This window comes from Lutra lutra, chromosome 5, assembly GCF_902655055.1.
Source record: "Lutra lutra chromosome 5, mLutLut1.2, whole genome shotgun sequence".
NCBI lineage: Eukaryota > Metazoa > Chordata > Mammalia > Carnivora > Mustelidae > Lutra > Lutra lutra.
In genome coordinates, this window is record NC_062282.1 from 159280614 (window position 1) to 159300252 (window position 19639).

At 39.7% G+C, this 19639-nt stretch overlaps 1 pseudogene; it reads right to left on the bottom strand.

Annotated features, from left to right (window-relative positions):
* Nucleotides 1–5632: 5632 nt before the first annotated feature.
* Nucleotides 5633–19639, bottom strand: part of LOC125101275 (5'-AMP-activated protein kinase subunit gamma-2-like) — a 29993-nt pseudogene continuing 15986 nt past the window's right edge.

Below are 19639 nucleotides of genomic sequence, written 5' to 3' on the forward strand. Positions count from 1 at the left end.
TGACCTCTTGTTTTAGGGCCTCCACCTCTCCCTCCAGGACAGAACTCCTCTTGTTCAACTGGAGGGTCTCAGTCAATGATTGCTTTGCGCTCAGGGCATGGTTCTCCTCTACAATTTCCTCCAAGCCCTCCTCCTCACTTTCTGCCCTGAGTTTTAATACAAAGTCTTCAAATACTGGACTGTTTCATCTCCTAGAGCATAGTGTTGTTTTCTGAGGAGAATTCCCCAAAAGATGAATACTGGACAGGTGGAAGGCCAGAGGGTCCTCAATCTAAAGTCAATCCCAGGGAGAGGGAACTGGAATGCTCATTTCTATGCAGGATTGGAAGGCACCCAGTCAGAATGTCTTGATGTCCCAGTAACTTTTTATACCAGTGATAGTATCGGATGTAGGGCTCATGGTTTGAAGGCTCCAAGATGGCATTGGTTCTGTGGACTCACGGGTTAAATGCTGTGCAGGTTTGGAGTTCTTGTAGCGAAGTGGCAAAAGTGTTTGAGTGTCCTGTACTCTGTGGGGAAATAAGTTTCCATGTGCATGAGCATGTGGTGATCCTGCTGTTCAGGTGCCTGCTTGGCCTAGGACAGAGGTGAATTATTGGTTACCTGGTCCAGGGACACAAGGTGAACCCACTGTCAAGGTGCCTGGTTTGCCTAATACAGAGCTAAGTTGTTGGTCTTGAGGACCAAAGGAGCATGGTGAGCCTTATATGCATGTGCCTGCCTGGCCTAGTAGAGAGCTGGATTTTTGGTCACCAGGTCCAAGAGCACATAGTGATCCTGCTGTCCAAGTGATTCATTTTCCCATTGCTGACCAGGAATGTAGCACTCATGGTTTCTTGGCATTGGGAATCCTGCTGTTCTCTGGACTCACCAGCCTTGTGCTTCATTGGGCTGGCCAGCTTGTGGTATGAAGGCTCCTGGTTCACCCCAAGTCTGTGTGATTCACCTACCCAGTGTCAAATGAGTTCATAAATCTTCCAGTCTTTGGTTTCCTGGTGGTTCCTTTGTTCTAATATCTGAATTTCTCTGCTGTGTTAGAGGGTTTGTGGTCTGTGGGCTCTTGGTTGGTCAGGTGTCTGGGTATTAGTTTGTCTAGTGATGAGTCAAGTCAGAGAGTTTGTGGTCTGAGAACTTGTGTTCCAAGCACTCCCACTGTGTCCAATGATGTGATTATTCCTTCTCCCAGTACTTACTTGTTTCCTAAAATTCCCTGTATGCCAAGGATCTGGAGGCATTGTACACATTGTGCACATCTGGGTTGGCTGGGTATTCAGGGAAGTCATGTGCCTGTGCTGACCTTGATTGAAGGGCAAAGTAGTAGTGTGCCCAGTGCTCTCTCATGATGGGGACATAGCTTCCTGTGTTGAGCTCACTTGTGACCCCAGAGGTGTGGGGCGCAGCTAGGCCATCCACACAGTGGGAAATAGGCCCAGGAGTTGCTGGATGCTGGTTCAAAGACTCTTAGATGCACAGAGGAGCACAAAAGTAGGAACTAACATGAAGGTTGTGTGCAGGGTTGGCAAGAAGCCTGAAGCAAGAGGTGTGGGCAGGGGGCTTGCCATGGGCAAGGGCAAAGAAAAGGGCAGAGAACATAAGGAGTATGAAGAAGAGCTGAAGCTGAATGACTATATCTCTCCTCAGTGTGACCTGGGCTGTTGCTGTGTTTTTATAACAGCCCTGGGGCATCACAATGTCTTCTGGTGGTGTCACCGCTATGCCCTGGCCAATCACCAGGACATTGTCAGGTCAGCCTAGTTTGGTTGGCCAATAACCAGGCAGTTCATCTGGTCAATGACCAATGGTTTTATCAGTTACCCTCCTGACATCAATACCTAGAAACCATGTTTTAAGGAAAACAGGTTAACTTTCCTTCAAGATGAAAAATTAATATTCAGTATGTATTTATAGTGAAGATCATGGTAAGTCTGAAAGGCTCAACTAGTACAAAGTTGAATGTGTCACTCAGAGTCACCATTCACTAAAATGCTGAAACAAATATTAATGAAGACATGGGCCATTTGACCTGATGAAACATCAGATTTCAGGGGTAGGTGGGACTATATGGCAAATAGAGGAAATTCTACTTTCAAATCATCCAGCAAAGATCAAAAATATGTCTGGAAAATGGTAGGCATTGTGTTTGGTACATCTTCCCCAAAGAAACCTAAGCTTGGAAAAGAAGAAGGTGTGTCACAAGTTACCATTTTTTTTTTTTATTAAAAAATTTTTTTTAAAGATTTTATTTATTTATTTGACAGAGAGAGATCACAAGTAGACAGAGAGGCAGGCAGAGAGAGAGAAGGAAGCAGGCCTCTTGCTGAGCAGAGAGCCCGATGCGGGACTCGATCCCAGGACCCTGAGATCATGACCTGAGCCGAAGGCAGCGGCTTAACCCACTGAGCCACCCAGGCGCCCACAAGTTACCATTTTACCTATTGCTAAAATGATATTCAGCTCTTATAGAAGGGAGATAACAAAATCCAGCCTTTCACCAGGTTCACAGTACTTGTATCCAGCATCCATTTTGAAAGTTCTGGGGAGAGGGGGAGGGTGGTAGAAGTTAAGTTTGTCTCATCCTTCAAATACAGCTACATGTCAAATCATTCTGAACACCTAACAAATCAACCAGAGATCTGAGAAAACAAATGCTGCAAGTCTATAAGTATAAAAGTAACCACCGTTTGGAAGGCAGAAGGTGTGGAGACTTGAATTTGGAATGATATAGCTAAGAAAATAGCGGAGGAAATGGAATCTAAGGAGGCTACCACAAAGTGCAATAAGCAACAGGGTGAAACTATAGATCTTTTAGAAGTCTGGAAAAAGAAGATATGGTATGTGTGTGTGTGTAATATTACTCACTAAACAAAAGTAACTAAATTTTGCCATTTAAAATGATGTGGGTGGAATTAACGGATATTATGTTGAGTGAAACTAGACAGGGAAAGACAAATACCATATGATTTCACTCATATATGGAACTTAAATAACAAAACACATGGATATAGGGGAAGGGAAGGAAAATAAAATAAGATGAAAATAGAGCTGAAGGCAAACTATAAGAGACTTTTAACTATAGGGACCATGCTGAGGGTTGCTGGAGGGGAAGTTGGTGGGGAGAAGAGGTAACTGGGTGATGGGTATTGAGGAGGGAAAGTGATGGAATGAGCACTGGGTGTTTTATGCAATTGATAAATCAGTAAATTCAATGTCTGAAACTAATTAAAGAAAGAAAGGAATGTGCTCAGGAACCTTATGTTCCCCACTGGCACACAGAATGCTCCCATTAATTACTTGTTGAAGGAGTGAGCTTTGATGGAGCTGTCTCCTCGCTGAGCACATACACAGTCTCTGGAGCTCAGAGGAGAGAAGAGTAAAAGGCAGAGAGGTGCTCTCTGAAGCTGGGGAATAGATGGGCTTCCCCATGAGGACCATGAAGAGAAGAAATGTGGACTGAACACAAACCAAAAGGACACACAGGAAAAAGCTGGCAGGGGAAGGAAAACCAGAAATGAACAAAGAAGGGAACTGGAAGTAAAATATCACAGAAGTGAAGAGAGGGGTTTCCTCAAGAAGCCAGAGGGCCAGGGCTACTTTCTGCCCTTAGACTAGCTGAGCAAGGCCAATTCTAGTTGGATTGCATTTGAGTTTCTGTCACTCCCAGGCAAACTCAATTCATATATATATATATATATATATATATATATATATATATATATATATATATGGTGTCAAATATATATATATTTGACATTTAATATTATGCTAGCTTCAGATAGACATTATGGTGATTGGACAAGTTTTACCTTATGCTAAACTGACCAAAAGTGTAGCTACCACCCATCACCAGAGACACAATTACAATACCATTGACCATATTCAGCCCTATGACTTACTTATCTCATAATGGGAAGCCTATGTCTCCTACTCCCTTTCATCATTTCTCCCATGCCCTCACCTCCCTTCTGACAACCATCAGTTTGCTCTCTGTATTGATAGGTCTGATTTTGCTTTTTTGTTTGGTTGTTCATTCATTTTGGCTTTTCAGATTTCACATAAGATTGAACTCATATGATATTTGTCTTTGTCTGACCTATTTCACTTAGGTTTATGGCCTCTGGGTCCATTCATGTTATTCCAAATGGAAAGATCTCATCTTTTATAGCTGAGTAATTTTCCATTATATATATATATATATATATATATATATATATATATATATATATATACATACATTGTCCTGATTTTTACATATACATTATATATATATATATATATATATATATATATATATATATATATATATATATCACCTCTTCTTTATCCATTCACCTGTGTTTTAATAGATAGTAAGATTATTTTAAAATTATTTATTTATTTGAGAGAGAGACCATGAATGGGAGAGGGGTGAAGGGGCGAAGGGAGAGGAAGGAGCAGGTTCTCCACCTAGCAGGGATCCTGACACTCTTCTTGATCCCAGATCCTGAGGTAAGGACCTGAGCCAAAAAGAGACCCTTAAATGACTGAGCCACGCAAACACTCCTACAGTGTGTTTTTGATCAGTATGAATTATTTTGATTTTTCAATCTGCCATAAAATATCCAAAAAGAAGGGAAAAAAACACAGTATACTCATGTTTATAAATACAGTGTGGATATTTTTAGAGTACTGATATTAGGAAGCGTTCTCTTCAACCCCATGACAATACAGCATATTCTATAATTACACTTTCCAACAAAAATCCATCAGCAGTCACACTGACATCAAGATTTTACATTTCAATACACTACAAAAAGGGGATATTTTCCGAGCACTTTTTCCACATAACAGCTTCCTGCTTGCAGTTTTGCACAGCAGGTCTTTACACATGCTTTTGGAAACTTGAGCTTTTAAACCATAACAGTAGCTATATTTGAAGTTTTATCCTTTCCAGATCCAAACTTAACTGAGGAAGTTACCATGTACAGTAACAACCAGTGGGGTTTATTAACAGGTATGGTGAAGTTTACCTGCCAAGATGTGTAAAATATTTCACTGAGTAAAAATGAATAAAGCTGCATAAAACAGTAATACTTATATTATAGATCAGAACAGACACAACATAAAAAGTCATTAAGTTTTACAAATTAATTATTTATATTCAAATTACAACAGCCCCACAAATATAAGGAAAAGAAACTGGTTTGAGAAAGGTTCAAAGACTTTCCCACTCCAGCCCTGTGTGTCTCCAGCTGCCAGGGACCACAGTGATAATATATCCCTTGTGCTGATATAAGACACAAGGCCTGAATAGGCCATGCTCTCTCTTATGTCATATTACCTGTTACAGGCCAATGAATTTGTTGAAATGAAAAATAACAACAACAACAACAAAAATCAGGACATAGTGCACTTTGATAACACATAGCATCTGGAATTTTTCAAAAGTCTGAAAATAGTTTTTTGTTTGTTTGTTTGTTTGTTTAATGCAAGCCTGAATCTTCAATCTTCAAACATTTAAAATCTGTTTCTTAAGCCCAGTTTCAACATCACTGGAAAAAATGCATATCACTATCCTGATACACATTCTTAACCATTTAATTGTCTTCTGTTATGGTCAGTGTTCATGAGGCATGACATGACCAAGAATCTTTGTTCATGTTTTCTCCAAGGGCTTCTTCTGGTAAAGTGGCCTTCCTGTCCCTATATTCTTCAGTTTGACAACTGCAGGCCTGAGTATCAGGGCTTGCTGTACGTCTGACAGGGAAATTACACCCACAATGTTATCTGCTTCTCTTTTGACCAGCAGCCAACAGAGGTCATTCAGAAATAGTCTGCCCAGGATTAATAGCTTACTGCACTTCATGACACCCTCAAGACACTATTAGAGGTGCTGAAGGGCCTGGGTGACTGTGATATTTAGGTTACTCTAGGTTTACTTTAGGTTTTTTTCAGCAGCAAGATTAATTACATCAGACTTTAAATAAATATCTACAACTTCTCCTGACTAATGCACCACAGGAAAGGCTGGCAAACTTCTTTCTACAAAGACACTCAAGGTTTTACTGATAGGAGTAATCCTGTGGATGAAGGGATGTTGTGGGTCCCAAATGCAAGAGCATCTGGGTTATGCTTCATGAAGGCAGGCTTTGGCAGATCAGACATAAAATGCTTGAGTATTATTTTGTGGGTGTTTTTTTTTTTTTTTTTTTTTTTTTTTTTTTTTTTTTTTTCAGAGAGAGTGAGCACAGACAGACAGAGTGGCAGGCAGAGGCAGAGGGAGAAGCAGGCTTCCTGCTGAGCAAGGAACCCAATGTGGGACTTGATCCCAGGTCGCTGAGATCATGACCTGAGCCGAAGGCAGCCACTTAACCAACTGAGCCACCCAGGTATCCCATGTGGTTAGTGTTTAAAGGGCATTCCCACTGATGGGATCAGTAGCTGGCGATGAGTAGATTTATTTTTGATCAGTGAGTGTACAGCATGAAGAGGATTGCATCTGTAGTTATACTCACTAAAGTCTTATATGTTATTTGGGGATAAGACTCCCTCCCTGTTTCAACCGTATGTGACTCTAATTCATAAATCTGTACCAGGCAATACTTATACTATCACTGTCATATATTAATGAAATTTATCATTGTTAGCATTCCTAAAAAACTGTTTTGTACTCTCCTGCAGTGGTGCTACTGGAACACCATTTGCAGCTAAAGCAGAGAAACCTTTCTAATTTGTAGTATCAGAGACAGCTAGGTTTGAAGGGGTTGGAATGATGCAGTGATCTTTGTGTGACAGTTGAAGCACATGAAAACCCACTTTCTGAGTCTTGTGCTTCTTCTTTTAAGTGGAATTTATCCTAGATATTGGATTCCTGGTCCAGAAGCTTCAGCCCACTTCTGCCAAGAAGGAAGAGGAAGACCTGGATCTGCAGGTACTTCTAGGGACTTCTCTGGGCAGGAGTGTGGGTATGATCTGGGACCCTCGGGGGAGGGCACAGGCAGAATGTGGTGATCTAGGGGTACAGGTATGGACCCCTGGATAGGCAAGAAGGTAGATGGTGGTTTGGATGAAAGGTCGTCCTTATTCATTCCGCTCTAGATGGATACCTGGGTTGTTTCCATACCTTGGCTATTGTAAGTAATGCAAAATTGTAGTGGTGCATATATCTTTTCAAATTCATTATTTCCTTTACTTTGGGTAGATGCCCTGTACTGGATTCACTGCATTATATGTTATTTCTCTTTATAACTGCTTAAGGAACCTCCAGTTCTCCAGAGTGGCTACACCAGTTTGCATTCCAACCAACAGTGTAAGAAGGTTCCCCTTTCTCCACAACTTCACCATTATTTATTGTTTCTTGCCTTTTCAATTTTTCACAATCTGAAAGGTTTAAGATGGTATCTCAGTGTGGTTTTGATTTGAATTTCCCTGTTGGCTAATGATGATGAACATTTTTTTTCATGTCTTCATATCCTCTGCCCATTTTTTAACTTGGTTATTTTTTATATTAACATATGGTGTATTATTTGCTTCAGGGGTAAAGGTGTGTGAATCATTAGTCTTACACAATTCACAGCACTCACCATAGTACATATGTCCCATGTTGGCTATTTGTCTCCTGGTTTTTGAGGTCGAGAAATTATTTATAGATCTTGATATCAACCCTTTGTCAGTAATGCCATTTGTGAATATCTTCTCCCATTCCGTGGGTTGCCTCTTTGTTTTGTTGACTGTTTTCTTTGCTGTGCAGAAGTTTTTTTTTTTTTTTTAATCTTCATGAGTCCCCAAAACTCATTTGCACTATTGTTTCCCTTGCCTTTGGAGACATGCCTTGAAAGAAGTAGCTGTGGCTGATGTAAAAGAGGTTACTGCCTATGCTATCCTCAAGGATTTTGATGGATTCTTTTCTCACATTGAGTTTTTTTTTAAATGCATTTTGAGTTTATCTTTGTGTATGGTTTAAGAGAATGGTCAAGTTTCAATCTTCTGTATATAGATGTCTAGTTGTCCTAGCACCATTGTTTTATTTTTTTAAAGATTGTATGTATGTATGTATGTATGTATGTATGTATGTATTTATTGATTTATTTATAATTTCTGTTTAGCATAACAGAATTCATTGTTTTTGCACCAAACCCAGTGCTCCATGCAATACGTGCCCTGCTTAATACCCACCACCTGCCTCCCGCAACTGCCCACCCCCTGCCCCTTCAAAACCCTCAGATTGTTTTCAGAATCCATAGTCTCTTATGGTTCACCACCCCTTACAATTTCTCTCAACTCCTTCTCCTCCCCATCTCCCCTTGTCCTCCATGCTATTTGTTATGCTACACAAATAAGTGAAACCATATGATAATTGACTCTCTCTGCTTGACTTATTTCACTCAGAATAATCTCTTCCAGTCCTGTCCATGTTGCTACAAAAGTTGGGTATTCATCCTTTCTGATGGAGGCATAATACTCCATAGGGTATATGGACCACATCTCCCTTATCCATTCGTCCGTTGAAGGACATCTTGGTTCTTTCTGCAGTTTGGCGACTGTGGCTATTGCTGCTATAAACATGGGGGTACAGATGGCCCTTCTTTTCATGACATCTGTATCTTTGGGGTAAATACCCAGTAGTGCAATGGCAGGGTCATAGGGAAGCTCTATTTTTAATTTCTTGAGGAATCTCCACAGTGTTCTACAAAATAGCTGCATCAGCTTGCATTCCCACCAACAGTGTAATAGGGTTCCCCTTTCTCCACATCCTCTCCAAAACATGTTGTTTCCTATCTTGCTAATTTTGGCCATTCTAACTGGTGTAAGGTGATATCTCAATGTGGTTTTAATTTGAATCTCCCTGATGGCTAGTGATAATGAGCATATTTTCATGTGTCTGATAGCCATTTGTATGTCTTCATTGGAGAAGTGTCTGTTCATAACTTCTGCCCATTTTTTGATATGATTATTCATTTTGTGTGTGTTGAGTTTGAGGAGTTCTTTATAGATCCTGGATATCAAACTTTTGTCTGTACTGTAATTTGCAAATAACTTCTCCCATTCCGTGGGCTGCCTCTTTGTTTTGTTGACTGTTTCCTTTGCTGAACAGAAGCTTTTGATTTTGATGAAGTCCCAAAAGTAAATTTTTGCTTTTGTTTCCTTTGCCTTTGGAGACATATCTTGAAAGAAGTTGCTGTGGCTGATGTCAAAAAGGATCCTGCCTATGTTCTCCTCTAAGATTCTGATGGATTCCTGTCTCACATTGATGTCTTTTATCCATTTTGAGTTTATCTTTGTGTACACTGTAAGAGAATGGTTTAGTTTCATTCTTCTACATATAGCTGTCCAGGTTTCCCAGCACCATTTATTGAAGAGACTGTCTTTTTTCCATTGTATATTTTTTTCCTGTTTTGTCAAAGATTATTTGACCATAGAGTTGAGGGTCCATCTCTGGGCTCTCTACTCTGTTCCACTGGTCTATGTGTCTGTTTTTATGCCAGTACCATTCTGTCTTGGTAATCACAGTTTTGTAGTAAGGCTTGAAATCTGGTAACGTGATGCCGCCAGTTTTTTTTTTTTTTAACATTTTCCTAGAGATTTGGGGTCTCTTCTGATTCCATACAAATTTTAGGATTATTTGCTCCAGCTCTTTGAAAAATACCGGTGGAATTTTGATCAGAATGGCATTAAAAGTATAGATTGCTCTAGGCAGTATATACATTTTAACAGTGTTTATTCTTCCAATCCAAGAGCATGGAATGGTCTTCCAACTTTTTGTGTCTTCTTCAATTTCTTTCATGAGTGTTCTATAGTTCCTTGAGTACAGATCCTTTACATCTTTGGTTAGGTTTATTCCCAGGTATCTTATGGTTCTTGGTGCTATAGTAAATGGAATCAATTCTCTAATTTCCCTTTCTGTATTTTCATTGTTTGTTTATAAGAAAGCCACTGAATTCTGTACATTGACTTTGTATCCTGCCATGTTACTGAATTTCTGTATGAGTTCTAGTACTTGGGGGTGGAGTCTTTTGGGTTTTCCATATAAAGAATCATGTCATCTGCGAAGAGAGAGAGTTTGACTTCTTCATTGCCAATTTGGATACCGTTTATTTCTCTTTGTAATCTGATTGCTGTTGCTAGGACTTCTAATACTATGTTGAACAACAGTGGTGAGAGTGTACATCCTTGTCGTGTTCGTGATCTCAACAAAAAGGCTGCAAATTTTTTCACATTGAGGATGATATTTGCTGTGGGTTTTTCATAGATAGATTTTATGAAGTTCAGTAATGTTCCCTCTATCCCTATACTTTGAAGCGTTTTAATCAGAAACAGATGCTGGATTTAGTCAAATGCTTTTTCTCCATCAATTGAGAGGCCCATGTGGTTCTTTTCTCTTCTCTTACTGATTTCTTCTATTAGATTGATTGATTTGCGAAAGTTGAACCATCCTTGAAACCCAGGGATAAATCCCACCAGGTCATGGTGGATAATCTTTTTTTTTTTTTTTTAAAGATTTTATTTATTTATTTGACAGAGATCACAAGTAGGCAGAGAGACAGGCAGAGAGAGGAGGAAGCAGGCTCCCTGCCGAGCAGAGAGCCCGATGCGGGGCTCGATCCCAGGACCCCGGGATCATGACCTGAGCCGAAGGCAGAGGCTTTAACCCACTGAGCCACCCAGGCGCCCCGTGGTGGATAATCTTTTTAATGTACTGTTGGATCCTGTTTACTAGGATCTTGTGGAGAATCTTAGCATCGATATTCATCAGTGCTTTTGGTATGAAATTCTCCTTTTTGGTGGTGTCTTTTCCTGGTTTGGGGATTAAGGTAATGCTGGCTTCATGAAAAGAGTCTGGAAGGTTTCCTTCTGCTTCAATTTTTTGAAACAGCTTCAGGAGAATAGGTTTTATTTCCTCTTTGAATTTTTGGTAGAATCCTCCAGGTAATCTGTCAGATCCTGGGCTCTTGTTTTTTGGGAGGTTTTTGATCATTGCTTCAATCTCGTTACTAGATATCAGTCTATTCAGGTTGTCAATTTCTTCCTGGTTCAATTTTGGGAGTTTATAGTTTTCCAGGAATGCATCCATTTCACCTAGGTTGCTTAGCTTATTGGCATATAACTGTTGATAATAACTTCTGATGATTGTTTCTATCCTTGGTTTTAGTTGTGATCTCTCGCTTTTCATTCATAATTTTATTAATTTGAGCTTTCTCTCTTTTCTTTTGGATTAGTGTGGCCAATGGTTTATCATCTTATTGGTTCTTCCAAAAAAAAAAAAAACCAGCTTCTAGTTGCATTGATACGTTCTACTGTATCTCTGGTTTCTACCTCATTGATCTCTGCTCTAATCATGATTATTTGCTTTCTTGTGTGTGGAGTTGGTTTAATTTGTTGTTGATTTCCCAGTTCTTTAAGGTGTAGAGACAGCTGTTGTGTTGTGGATTTTTCAAAAAAAAAATTTTTTTTTGAGGGAGGCTTGGATGGCTATGTATCTCCCCCTTAGGACTGCATTTGCTGTATCCCATAGGTTTGGACCAAAGTGTCTTCATTCTCATTGGTTTCCATGAATTGTTTAAGTTCTTCTTTGATCTACTGGTTGATCCAAGCATTCTAAAGCAAGGTGGTCTTTAGCTTCCAGGTGTTTGAGTTCCTTCCAAACTTTTCCTTGTGATTGAGCTCCAGTTTCAAAGCATTGTGATCTGAGAATATGCAGGGAATAATCTCAGTCTTTTGGTATCGGTTGAGTTGTGATTTGTGACACAGTATGTGGTCTGTTCTTGAGCAGGTTCCATGTGCACTTGAGAAGAATGAGTATTCTGTTGCTTAGGGTGAAATGATCTGTATATATCTATGAGGCCCATCTGGTCCAATGTGTCATTCATTTCTCTTGTTTCTTTATTGATATTCTTCTTGGATGATCTGTCTATTACTGAGAGAGGCGTGTTAAGATCTCCTACTGTTAATGTATTCATGTCAATATAACTCTTTGTCTTGATTAACAGTTTTCTTGTGTAATTGGTGGCTCCCACATTGGGGGCATAGATATTTACAACTGGTAGATCATCTTAGTGGATAGTCCCTTTAAGTATTATGTAGTGTCCTTCTGTATCTCTGACTCCAGTCTTTAGTTTAAAATCTAATTTATCTGATATGAGAAACGCTATTCTGGCCTTCTTTTGAGGCCCATTGGTATGAAAGATGCTTCTCCATCCCTTCACCTTCGGTCTGGGTGTATACTTAGGTTCAAAATGGGTCTGTTGTAGACAATACATGGATGGGTCCTGTCATTTTATCCAATCTGCAACCGTGTGCCATTTAATGGATGTATTTAAGCCTTTCACATTGAGCGTGATTATTCATAGATATGCTTTTATTTTTATTTTTATTTTTTTTAAAGATTTTATTTATTTATTTGACAGAGAGAGATCGCAAGCAGGCAGAGAGGCAGGCAGAGAGAGAGGAGGAAGCAGGCTCCCGGCTGAGCAGAGAGCCCGATGCGGGGCTCGATCCCAGGACCCTGAAATCATGACCTGAGCCGAAGGCAGCGGCTTAATCCACTGAGCCACCCAGGCGCCCCTCATAGATATGCTTTTATTGACATCGTGTTACCTTTGAAGTCTTTCTTTCTGTAGATTGCCTCTATATTTCTGTTCAATGCCATTTTTAGGATTTTCCATCTTTTATAGAACTCCCCTTAATATTTACTGCAGTGTCGGCTTGGTGGTCCCATACTCTTTTAAGCCTTGCTGGTCTTGGAAACTCTTTATCTCTCCATCCATTTTGAATGTCTGTCTTGCTGGATAAAGTATTTTTGGCCGCATGTTCTTCTCATTTATTGTCCTGAATATATCTTGCCAGCCGTTTCTGACTTGCCAGGTCTCTGTGGACAGGACTGATGTTATGCTGATGGGCTTTCCTCTGTACTTAAGGAGCTCTTTGTCCTAGCTGCCTTCAAGTAGGCCTGCTTACAATTATAATTCTTCATTCTTACTATTAGTTGTCTCGAGGACTTTCGAGAATCTATAATCTTGGGTGGAGACAGTTCTGCCTCTAGTACATGAACGTTGGTTCCATTCACCAGATTGGGAAAATTTTCATGGAGAACTTGTTCCACTATACTTCTAGCCTTCTTTCTTTCTCCTCCCCTTCAGGGATTCCAATAATTCTGATGTTGGAACATTTCATGGCATCATTTATTTCCCTGATTCTGTTTATGTGGCTCCTAAGCTATTTGTTCCAGGCTTCCTCCTGATCCTTTCTCTCTATCTGTTTGTCCACCAAATCACTTATTTTCTGTCTCAGTTACCCTAGCTTTTAAAGAATTTAGATTAGTTTGGAATTCATTGAGAGCATTGTGAACATCATCCCCGGTGGCTTTCATTTCTGCCCTAATCAATTCCATATTGTCATCCATGGCTTTTTCCAACCTAGCTATTGCCTGAATAATTGTTAACCTGAATTCCCTTTCTGACATATTGTATATGTCGATAGCCATTAGCTCTTTTGCAGAAGGCCCATCCTCTGTATTTTTCTTCTGTTGGGCATTCCTCCTCCTAGTCATTTTGGTGCAAGGTGCTGAATGGATGTAGCTGGATGTATCTACCGTGGTGCAGTCAAGGTGCACCCTGGAACGCTTCTGAGCAATCAGGAGTCCCCACCCAAATGAAAGAAAAAAGAAAGAGAGAAAAAAGAAAAGAAAAAGAGAAAAAAAAGAGAAGAGAGACAGAGAGAGAAAGGAAAAAAAAAGAAAGATAAAAGTGAAGGCTCAGCCCAATTGGGCCCCAAGCTAAGATTTATGACGTATACAAACAAAAACAGACAAGAAAAGAGTGTTAAAACTATATGAGAAGAGAAGAAAAAAAATATATATATACAAGCAAAAAAAAAAAAAAAAAAAAAAAAAAAAAAAAAAAAAAAGATCCTCCTCAAAAAGAACCCCTAATAAGATCTTTGTACTAGTAGGACAAACACAAATACACAGAAACACTGGCAGAAAAAAAAAAAAAAATGGGAGAATCGTTATAAATTCTCAGTGTGGGGAGGAAGGTTATTTTGATTCTTCCTGGATATATCTTTATATCTTTGTTAAAGACTCAAGTTTCCTAAGATAAAGGGAGATTAAAATGTGGTTTACCTATAGGGATACATTGATTGGGGAAAGGGGATTACCTTGAAGTTTAACTCTATATGAATGTTAAAAAATAAAACTAAAAAAAGAATAAACTAAACTAAACTAAAATTTAAAATAAATATATAAAAATAGAAAAGCAAAAGAAAAACACAGGTGTATGTATCAAAAAGTTCAGGTTAAATTGTTATTATGGAATTTGATGTACTGGACATCTCACTGTGATGGTAAATATGTTAAAAAATTATCTATATTAAAAAGATGAACCAGGGGGCGCCTGGGTGGCTCAGTGGGTTAAGCCGCTGCCTTCGGCTCAGGTCATGATCTCAGGGTCCTGGGATCGAGTCCCACTTTGGGCTCTCTGCTCAGCAGGGAGCCTGCTTCCCTTCCTCTCTCTCTGCCTGCCTCTCTGCCTAATTGTGATCTCTGTCTGTCAAATAAATAAAATCTTAAAAAAAAAAAAAGATGAACCAGAATAGTGGGAATGAGTTAAAAATAAAAGTTGTATCTATGAAGTAGTGGTGGTTGTCCTCTTGTCGTCTTCCCCCCGACCCCCGGTTGGCTTTCTGCTGGACGGGCCTGCTACGTGGGTTTTCAGGCAATGTTCCTGAGTTAAGTACTCCCGCCCCTCTCAAGGGGGTGGGTTCTGAGGAAACTGGTTTTTCAGGCTTTTGTTCTCTGGAGGTTTTTATGTTTTGTTTTGTTTTTTTTTTTCTGTTTGTTTGTTTGTTTGTTTGTCTCGCTTTGATAGCTTTTGATGGTTTTTGGAGGTTTAGAGTAAAGCAAACTGCACTCAGACCTCCCTCTCAGAGAGAAGCCTCAGTTGGTTCCCCTCTGGGTGCAGCAGAGCACATATGATCCCCCCTGGCTGCTGGCAGAACAAGTTCTGTGTCACAGTCCGTGGGGACACAGGAACTCCTGCTTGTACCCAAAACCACAACAGCAGCAGCTATCTGGGCAGCTCTGGACTGCCAGAGAAGTTTGAAGCAGTGATCGCACACTGAGACTTTCCCGCTTGCCTGGGCCGGGAGTGTCTGGCCTTTCTGGGTCTGAGAGTGCCAGGCTTGCACACACCTCTCTCAGGGGAGGGTGTGGGGCCCGCTTGTCTCAGGCTCTGATAGCATGGCATGGCGCAGGTGTGTAGACTGCAAAAAGGCTATGCTTCTGCCAGCTGGCAAGGCTCCCAGCCCCTCATGGGACCCCACAGGCTCTCAGGCGCGCTGGCAGCTCAGGGTCCAAGGCCTGGTTTCTCTGCCGCACTCTCTCTGGCTCAGTGCCAGGGGTGGCTGTCCTGGGTCTGGGGACTTAAAACCCTGTCCCTAACTGCCCTGATTTCCACAATTTCCCCCCATGATCCTTTGCTCTTTTTGAGTGCTTTCAACCAGACTGCAAGTTAATGCTGGTCGACAGATGCAGGGCACTCTTGAATTGAGGTATTACTTTCCAATGGGTCACCGCTGGTGGCTCCCTCCCCCTTGTTTGTCTTCCAATATCAGTCCGAGGTTCCCACTCCACTTTACCTGCCCACTGGCATCTTCTGTTCCCGTAGAGACCCAGACTGTAAAATTCTGATCTCAGGCTGATTTCATGGGTGATCAGAGTTTTTTGGTAGGCAATTAATTCACTTTAGGGTACAGGTTGAAATGGCGCCTCCTCCTGGTTCCCCGCCATCTTGTCTCCCCCCAGCTCCACTTCTTGAAAAGACTTTCTTTAATCCACTGGATATTTCCCCATGCTTTGTTGAAGATTATTTGACAATAGAGTTGATGGTCCATATCTGGGCTTTCTATTCTGTTCCATTGATCTATATGTCCGTTATTGTACAAGTACCATGCTGTCTTGGTGATCACAGCTTTGCAATAAAGCTTGAAATCAGGCAACATGATACCCCCAGCTTTGTTTTTCTTTTTCAACTTTTCCATGGTGATTTAGGGTCTTTTCTTGTTCCATACAAATTTTAGGATTTTTGCTTGAGCACAATGAAAAATGCCAATGGCATTTTTTTATTGGGATGGCGTTGAATGTATAGATTGCTTTGAGGAGCATAGACATTTTAAAAATATTTATTCTTTCTATCATGCACATGGAATGTTTTTCCATCTTTTTGTGTATTCTTCAATTTCTTTCATTAGTGTTTTGTAATTCCTAGATTATAGATCTTTTACCTCTTTGTTTAGGTTTATTCCAAGGTATCTTATGGTTTTTGGTGTTGTTGTAAATGGAATTTATTCTCTAATCTATCTTTCTACAGTTATATTTTTAGTGTATAAGAAATCAACTGATTTCCATGCATTGATTTTGTATCCTTCCACATTACTGAACTGCTATATGAATTCTAGTAATTTGGGATAGAGTCTTTTGGGCTTTACACATACGTTATGTCATCTGTGAAGAGAGAGTGTTTGACTTCTTCTTTGCCAATTTGAATACATTTATTTCTTTCTGTTATCTGCTATTGCTAGGATTTCTAGTACTTTTGTGAACAATAGTGTTGAGAGTGGGCATCCTTGTCATGGTTCCTTATCTCAATCAGAATGCTCTCAGTTTTTCCCCATTGAGAATGATATTTGCGTTGTGTTTTTCATAGAAGGAGTTTATGAAGTTGAGGAATGTTCCCTCTATCCTTATACTTTGAAGAGTTTTAATCAGGAAAGGATACTGTATTTTGTCAAATGTTTTTTTTTTTTTTTTTCTGTATCTATTGAGAGGACCATGTGGTTCTTTTCTCTTCTATTTATGTGTTCTATCACATTGATCTGTGAATGTTGAAGCACACTTGCACTAGGGATAAATCTCACCTTGTTGCTATGGATAATCTTTTTAATGTATTGTGGGATCCTATTAACTAGAAGCTTGTTTTACAATTGTGGCATCCATATTTATCAGGGGTATTGGTCTGATATTCTCCTTCTCGATGGGGTCTTTGCTTGGTTTGGGGATCAATGTGATGCTGGCCTCATAGAAAGAGTCTTGAAGTTTTCCTTCTGATTCTGTTTTTTTAAACAGCTTCAGGAGAATCAGTATTATTTCTTCTTTGAATGTTTGATAGAACTCCCCAGGGAATTCAATTGAAAAATTGAAAAATCCAAAACACACCAGCTGTTTCTACACCTTAAAGAACTGGAGAATTCCCTGGGGAATTCTATCAATTTGAATTCTATCAGTTTGATAGAACTGGAGAATCACTTCATCGGGCCCTGAACTCCTTTTTTGGGAGATTTTTGATCAGTGCACCTTGCCTGGATTGCAGTACAATTGCAGTATTTTCAGCTGTACATCTTTTCAACCATAACTGAACAGAATGACTAGAAGGAGGAACTCCCAACAAAGAAAAGACCCAAAGACAATGTCTTCTCCCACAGATCTAATGGATATGGATTATCCATAGATAATGGATAGACATTTTAACAATGTTTATTCTTCCGATCCAAGAGCATGGAATGGTCTTCCATCTTTTTGTGTCTTCTTCAATTTCTTTCATGAGTGTTCTGTAGTTCCTTGAATACAGAACCTTTACCGCTTTGGTTAGGTTTATTTTCAGGTATCTTATGGTTCTTGGTGCTATAGTAAATGGAATCGATTCTCTAATTTCCCTTTCTGTATTTTCATTGTTAGTGTATAAGAAAGCCACTGATTTCTGTACATTGATTTGTATCCTGACACGTTGCTGAATTCTTGTATGAGTTTTAGTAGTTTGGGGGTGAAGTTTTTTGGGCTTTCCATATAGAGAATCATGTCATTTGTGAAGAGAGAGAGTTTGACTTCTTTATTACCAATTTGGATACCGTTTATTTCTCTTTGTTGTCTGATTGCTGTTGCTAGGACTTCTAATACTATGTTGAACAAGAGTGGTGAGAGTAGGCATCCTTGTCGTGTTCCTGATCACAATGGGAAGGCTGCAAGATTTTTCCCATTGAGGATGATATTTGCTGTGGGTCTTTCATAGGTAGATTTTATGAAGTTCAAGAATGTTCCCTCTATCCCTATACTTTGAAGCATTTTAATCAGGAATGGATGCTGGATTTTGTCAAGTGCTTTTTCTGCATCAATTGAGAGGACCATGTGGTTCTTCTCTCTTTTCTTATTAATTTGTTCTATCACATTGTTTGATTTGCGAATGTTGAACCATCCTTGTGACCAGGGATGAATCCCACCTGGTCATGGTGGATAATCTTTTTAATGTACTGTTGGATACTGTTTGCTAGGATCTTATTGAGAATTTTAGCATCTATATTCATCAGTGATATTGGTCTGGAATTCTCCTTTTTGGTAGGGCCTTTGTCTGTTTTGGGGATCGGGGTAATGCTGGCTTCATAGAAAGAGTCTGGAAGTTTTCCTTCTGCTTCAATTTTTTGAAACATCTTCAGGACAATAGGTGTTATTTCTTCTTTGAAAGTTTGGTAGAATTCCCCAAGGAATCCATCAGGTCCTGGGTTCTTGTTTTTTGGGAGGTTTTTGATCACAGCTTCAATCTCATTACTAGATATCAGTCTATTCAGGTTGTCAAATTCTTCCTGGTTCAATTTTGGGAGTTTATAGTTTTCCAGGAATGCATCCATTTCATCTAGGTTGCTTAGCTTATTGGCATATAACTGTTGATATTAACTTCTGATGACTGTTTCTACTTCCTTGGTGATAGTTGTGATCTCTCCCGTTTCATTCATAATTTTATCAATTTTTTTTATTTTTTTTAATTTTTTTTATTTTTTCAGAATAACAGTATTCATTATTTTTACACCACACCCAGTGCTCCATGCAATCTGTGCCCTCTACAATACCCACCACCTGGTGCCCCCAACCTCCCACCCCCCACCCCTTCAAAATTCTCAGATCGTTTTTCAGAGTCCTAGTCTCTCATGGTTCACCTCCCCTTCCAATTTCCCTCAACTCCCTTCTCCTCTCCATCTCCCCTTGTCCTCCATGCTATTTGTTATGCTCCACAAATAAGTGAAACCATATGATAATTGACTGTCTCTGCTTGACTTATTTCACTCAGCATCATCTCTTCCAGTCCCGTCCATGTTGCTACAAAACTTGGGTATTCGCCTTTCTTTTTTTCTTTTTCTTTTTTTTTTTTTTTTACAGCTTTATAAACATATATTTTTATCCCCAGGGGTACAGGTCTGCAAATCGCCAGGTTTACACACTTCACAACACTCACCATAGCACATACCCTCCCCATCCTTCATCCATTTTGAGTCTATTTTCGTGTGTGGTGTAAGGAAATGATCCAATTTCATTTTTCTGCATGTGGCTGTCCAATTTTCCCAACACCATTTATTGAAGAGGCTGTCTTTTTCCATTGGACATTCTTTCCTGCTTTGTCGAAGATGAGTTGACCATAGAGTTGAGGGTCTATTTCTGGGGTCTCTATTCTGTTCCATTGATCTATGTGTCTGTTTTGTGCCAGTACCATGCTGTCTTGATAATGACAGCTTTGTAATAGAGCTTGAAGTCCGGAATTGTGATGCCACCAACTTTGGCTTTCTTTTTCAACATTCCTTTGGCTATTCGAGATCTTTTCTGGTTCCATATAAATTTTAGGATTAT